Genomic DNA, 6,129 nt, shown 5'->3' on the forward strand with positions numbered 1-6,129 from the left:
TGTGGTGGATCAGGAGCAGCCCACAGACACGAGGAGATCTGCCCTGCCCCATCCCATCCCACCCTACAGGAGCTGGCTCAGCAGGAATCCCCCACGTCAGTGCCCCACCAGTGAGAAATAAGGGAGGAATGTGGTGGCTCTGGCCCCAGGATCTGCCAAGTTTCTCTGTCAGAGAAGCAAAATGAGGACTCTGGAGATGCTGATGCCCTCACCCCTGCCAAGGATTCCTCCTGTGCCAGTGCCAGCCTGGGGGTGACAATGAGGGTGCCCAGAGCTCCTGCCCCTGCACGGCCCCCAGGAGAGGATGGGGAGAAGTACAGACAACAAAAAAGAGCTTTTATACAAAACACAGATAGATCCCAGCTGATGTGAGAGGAGAGGAAAGGGAGGAGGGAGAAGCAGCAGCTGGGATTTTGGAGAACAATGTGGGGAGAAAGAAGAAAGAGGGAGGAAGATGAGTGCGGTTGGGTCGCCCGTGGTTGTCAGCCCTTTTCGGGGGGAGGGCAGCGGGAAAGTCAGTGATCAGCCAGATCTGAAACCAGACAAAACTATTTCCACATGCCAATAAAACCCAGAGCGTGGAGGGTTTGCAGGGATCTGGGGCCCCCATGCTGCCTCTAAAACAAACCAGAGGAGCTGGGAAGCTCACCCAGGCAGGAGCTGGGGCATGGAAGGGAGCACAGGGATGGCATCCGACCTTTCCCTCCTCATCCTCCCCCGCTGCAGCTCCTCCCTCCTGGCATTGTCTGTATCAAAGGGACACAGCTGGGCAGTGCAGGCATTGCTTGGTGGGGCTGGTGGTGGTCCTGGGTCCCCCACGTGAGTCACTTGTGATTTGGGTGGGCTCCAGCATGTGGGATTGGGGATTGCAGGGCTGGAAGCATCCCTGCTGCCACGGGACAGAGCCTGACGGTCCCAGCCCTCCCCAGGCTGGGATGGGGACATTCTCCAAGCCACAGATGGCAGAGACCTGCTCCCAGCCGTGTCCCACCGTGTGCTGAGCCTTTGCCTCGCCCTGGCTGAGTCAGGAGTGCCTCCCCGGGCAGGCTCTGGCCAGAGGGGAAGCAGATAAATCAGCTCAGTGCCCAGCGCCGCTGCCAGGCTGTAAATCTGCAGCAGCAGGAACCACAGCCTCTTATCAGGAGAGGCCACATCCCTCCCCTGGCCAGCTCAGCCCTCGTGCTGCCCACGTGGGATTCCCGGGGGGAGGAAGAGGATGCTGGGTTACCCCAGCAGCGCCCGCAGCCTCATCGGGCACCACCCAGCTCTGCACCCCACACCAGGGGATCATCATCTCCATGGCCAGCACCCAATTCCTGCCCCTCAGCCTCGAGGAAACATCTTCATCCTTTCCCTTGAGCTCAACAAGCACAAGGGCAGGACAACTGGAACGTTCTCCTCTTTGCTGCAAGCGTTTAGGAGACCTCGGACACCTCAATCCCACGGGAACATCCTGTCCTGTGGGGAACACAGGAGGCAGAACTGAAGGTGGTGCTTCCATCCCTCTGCACACGGGAGAGGAGGATGCTGAGGAACACGCCCAAGAACACACCAAGGAAGGTTCTTGGATGCTTTGGGCACGTTTGGAAACTGGGGGTTCACCAGGCAGCCTGGAGGTCAGGAAAAGTTGCACCCTCATTATGTTAATTAACAGAGGAGAAGGAAATCAAGCACAGGTCTGTGCCCCTTCATCCCCTTCCACCAAGGCAAAGCCATTGGGCTCCACAGCCTTCTCCAGGGGAAAGGGTGACCAGTGACTTACAGAGGATGGAAATTCCAGGTCTGCTCCCAACTCTCAGAGCAAGGAGATGCTGGAACAGCCCTGGATAAGAGGAGCAGGTGTGCAACACCAACTGCTCAAACCAGGGCAGGAGCCCGTGGCAGGTCACCAGCAATCACAGGAGGTGACAGTCACACCAGAGCCCTGCTGTAAATGAAGAGAGACAGGTCCTGATTGGAACAACTGGGCAGGAGTCAGAGCCTGGTTACAACGAGCTGCTCGAGAATTTGCTGGCCAGCTGAGCTGCTCCTGCACAGCTTGGAGGGCAGGGGTAGGATTATGCTGGAAATGGGAATATTCCTCAAAATCATAGCCCCTGATCCCAATGGAGTGGGTCACCCTCCCCATGGCAAATGAGCCCACCAAAGCCAACAAGGCAAATGGTAATGAGAGGTTTGGAATTTGAAGGCACCGCTGAAAAGCAGGTCCAAGGTGCAGAGAAATGCTACCCTGAGTTTTAAATGAATAAAACCTGGTGCAAACATCTGAGCTCCTGCAGGAGGCTGGGGAAAGCCCTGCCCTCTCCACTGCTCTTGGTCCTCTGAGATTTTCTCCTGTTCTGTTCCCACTCACAACAGGGTTTTATGATGGCATTAAACTCAATGTTCCCAGCACCTCTGGGAGTGCAGGACCTGCTCAGAAGGGTTATTTCAGCCTGAAGGGCAGATTTACCACAAACAAATCCAAATGGAGAAGCAGCTGTGGGGTTTTTGCACCTTCTGCCAAGAAATGTCAGGGCCTCCAGCATCAGAGGGGCACAACTTGTTCCTTCCTCTCTCTTTTCTCTTTCTTAGTAAATTAAAAATAATGGTGGTAGATGCCTCTTGGCTTTATGCTCTCCCACCAGAGCAGATTCAATTAGCAGCTTCCCTGAGTGGCAGAGGTGTGATTTACTCCCAGAATGGGATATATTAAGATGCAGGGCAGCAGGAAGTTTCCATCTGCCCCCCAACCAAATTCCCCAACCATTCCCACACTGAGGATCAGATAAGCTCTCCTCTTTCCCTTCCTCTTAATGGGTTTGGGAGGTGCAGCCTGTGGTTTTGTTAAAGAAGCCTTGAGGACACGTTCACCTGGGAGAGCTCACACCAGATTCCTTTCTTCACACATCCAGGATATGCTCTACATCCAGAACCATGTCAGCACCCACCAGCTGGGCACAAGGAGCTTCACACCCTGAGCTGGCAGCCGCCACTGACACCAAAATCACCCCAAAATATCCCAGGCCCAAAGGGAATTCCCACAATAGAGGTGGGCAGCTGAAACCATAACAGGTCCTGTATGAAAACAGCACCGTGCCCCATAGGAGGGGGTTCTGGCCTCTCAGAGGACCCAAAAAGCAGTTGTTCCCTTTCCACCCACATCCCATCCTCCTGATGCCCAGGAATGGGAGCTGTTCCCTTTCCACAGCACATCCCAGAGCCGAGCGCTCAGCGTGGCACTGCTGCTGCACCCGATGCTCCACACCACTCACACCAAGCCCTCTGCATCCCACAATTCCCATTTGATTCCCCTTTAAAGGGGCTGTAATGCAGCGTGTATTTATACTTCAAAACAGCTTGTTTGTGTAATTGCCAAAAAAATGTAAAAAAAAAAAAAAAAAAAAAAAAAAAAAGACACAAAACAGCCCTGCTACAATGACTAATTAGCTTGCTCCTGCCTCGTCCCCTGTAAACAAATGTATTTGTAACCAATTTGCAAGCACTTTGCATAAGGGGCCCAGAACACTCGTGCCTGTTTGATGCATTTTGACATTAATTTGATAATAGCAGCTTAACAAGGAATCCAGGCTCCCCAGCTATAAATATGCTGCTTTTCCACTTCCTTTTATCTGCACAGTGAAATAATGTTTTTCCCCCTGCTGCAATAACCACCATCCAACCCTTTCATGAATGCCCTTTATGTCCTTTAGCATTTCCAAGGCTGCTTTGCTTTGCTTTTTTTTTTTTTTTTTTTTCCTCCTGCTGGAGAAAGTAAAAGGGTTTTATTAGTTGTATTTTTAATTCCTGTTCATTGGTGGGGGGAAGGAGAAGAGAGGATAGTAATGGTGCTCTGATAATGCAGCTTCCAGGAGACAGGGAGGAGAGACTTGTTTGTTCAGAAATACTGCTCCATCCATTTGTGCTTCCTAGGAAAAAGAAAGCTCATCCTTTTCCTTCTCTTCTCCACTTGCCATGCCTCTCTCTCGCCATGCAAGCCTTCACCACCACACCAAAAATCAAATTCAAGCACGGTGAAATGGGAATGGGGACCCTGGAGTTCACTGTGGTGGCAACCAAAAAGGACAGAAAGGGCTGGATCACAGGGATACAGCTCATCCATGCCCTGACACCATCACTCCTCCTCTCCTGACCCTCCCCATGGGCAGAACCTCACTCACATGCTGCCCCTCCCTTGTGCAGGGCAGGAATCCTCCACCTCTGCCCCATCTGTCAGCCCCTGTGAGAGGCCAGCTCTGGGGCTGGGAAGTACCAAACCCCAAATTAGCACCTTGGGAATTGTCAGCTGCATCCTGTGGCCGCAGACATCCTTCAGCCTCTGGGAGTTGAGCAATCTGCCCTGTGTCCTCCACACTCCCTTCTCCCCTGCCTCCGTGTCAGTGCCAGAGATGCACAAACTGCTCCCAAACTGACCTGGGGGTGAAGTTGCACTTGGAGCACAGACCCAGAGGACCTCTCCTCCTGCCATCCCATTCCTGGACACCTCCCAGAGAATGTCCCAGCAGTGGAAGAACCAGGGCCTTTTGCCCCCTTTCCCTGACATCACCACTCTATGTGCCCACCTCATGGCTGTGCAGGCGAGGGCAAACCCCAAAACACTCTGAGACTTCTGAGCAGAAAATCTCTCCCTTGCCAAGCTGAGCTCTGCATCCTCAGCATTCCCACACCTCCACCTCACTTCTCCTTCCTGGAAACCGAGTCAGGTCCCTCCTTGCCAAGAGATAAGCTGGCAGAGGACATGAGATCAGTACCAAAAGGGAAGAGAGATGCTCTGCACAGGCTATCCCTGGGTTTCCTCCCACCAGTGTTTCATACTGACCACAGCTCTTCCAGTCATTTCCCCGAGTCCTCCCCTGGGATCATGAATTCCAAAACCCCACAGCGAGTCCCAGCAATAAGATGGAGGCTTTAGCAGAGTCCAAAAGCACATTCTTTCCTCAGCCTCCTCCCTCCTTATCTCCTTCCTCCCTCGCCACAAAGCACATTTAGATAAATGTTACTGGAACAATAAAATCCATAACTTAAACACAAGCACAGGAGGGATGGAAGGAGGGTCTCCATTGCCTGGGTGAGCACACCTGCCAGAACAGAAAAACAGAGGAGAGCCCTTGATCCTCTCTGGGAATAAAACCTTGGATCACTTCAGGCAGAGATCACTTCAGGCAAGAGGCTCTCCTACAGTCCCACAAGTCCTGCATGGACTCACTCACCTTTTTAAAACTGATCACACCCCAGTTCTGAGGCTTTTCTCTACTTCACCTACCTGGGGCAAGTAGATTTAAGCACACAAGTACATGAGCTGCTCCTCCTGTGTGTTTATTTCGTGGATTTTCTTAAAGAAGGTGCTGAAGCCTGGCTTCTCTGTGTACCACTATCCCTGGGAACAGTAACACAGAGACAGCTCAACAGGGTGCACATTTTCTTGAGCATTGGTCACACAGACGTGCCCAGGACTGTGTGGACCCAGCACATCCATCCCACTCCCCTCCAGCTCCTCAGTGTGGGTGGCAGAGCCCTTTCAGCCACCACTGCAGAGCTCCAGGGAGCAGAGGTGGCTGCCAGGGCAGAAGTGCTGCTGCCAAGGCAGGTTAATGCCTCAGGAGTTTCCATCACCACAAGCAGTTCATCCTGCCCACTCCCCCATCCCAATTTCCCCCTCCTGCAGCCTCAGCCAGCCCAGCTCAGCTAAATCCACGCAGACATGGTGCCACTGATGGCATTTTGGCCATCCCAGCTCACATTTCACCAGGCACCTGATTTAAGCCCTTGGCTTCACACAAAGCAGTGGTGCAGGTCCTGTCTGCTGTCCAGGGGTTGGAGCTGTCAGAGAGGTGTGGGAGGTGGCCTGGGGTTGCCCAGAGAAATGGACCTTCACTGTGAGTCACTTACCAGGGATAATGGTGGCAGAATCCCAGAACAGCTCAGGCTGGAAGGGACTTCAAAGTTCATCTCATTCCAACCCTGCTGCCATGGGCAGGGAACCTTCCACCAGACCAGGCTGCTCCAGTCCCCACCCAACCTGGCACTGATGTTTCGTCCCACATCAGCACAGCTCAGCAGTTGGATGTGCAGAGATCCAAGAAGGAGAAGCATTTCCTAAACACAGAGCAGCTCCTTCTTCAGCTGAGC

Source organism: Lonchura striata, chromosome 16 (genome assembly GCF_046129695.1).
Source record: "Lonchura striata isolate bLonStr1 chromosome 16, bLonStr1.mat, whole genome shotgun sequence".
Taxonomy (NCBI): domain Eukaryota; kingdom Metazoa; phylum Chordata; class Aves; order Passeriformes; family Estrildidae; genus Lonchura; species Lonchura striata.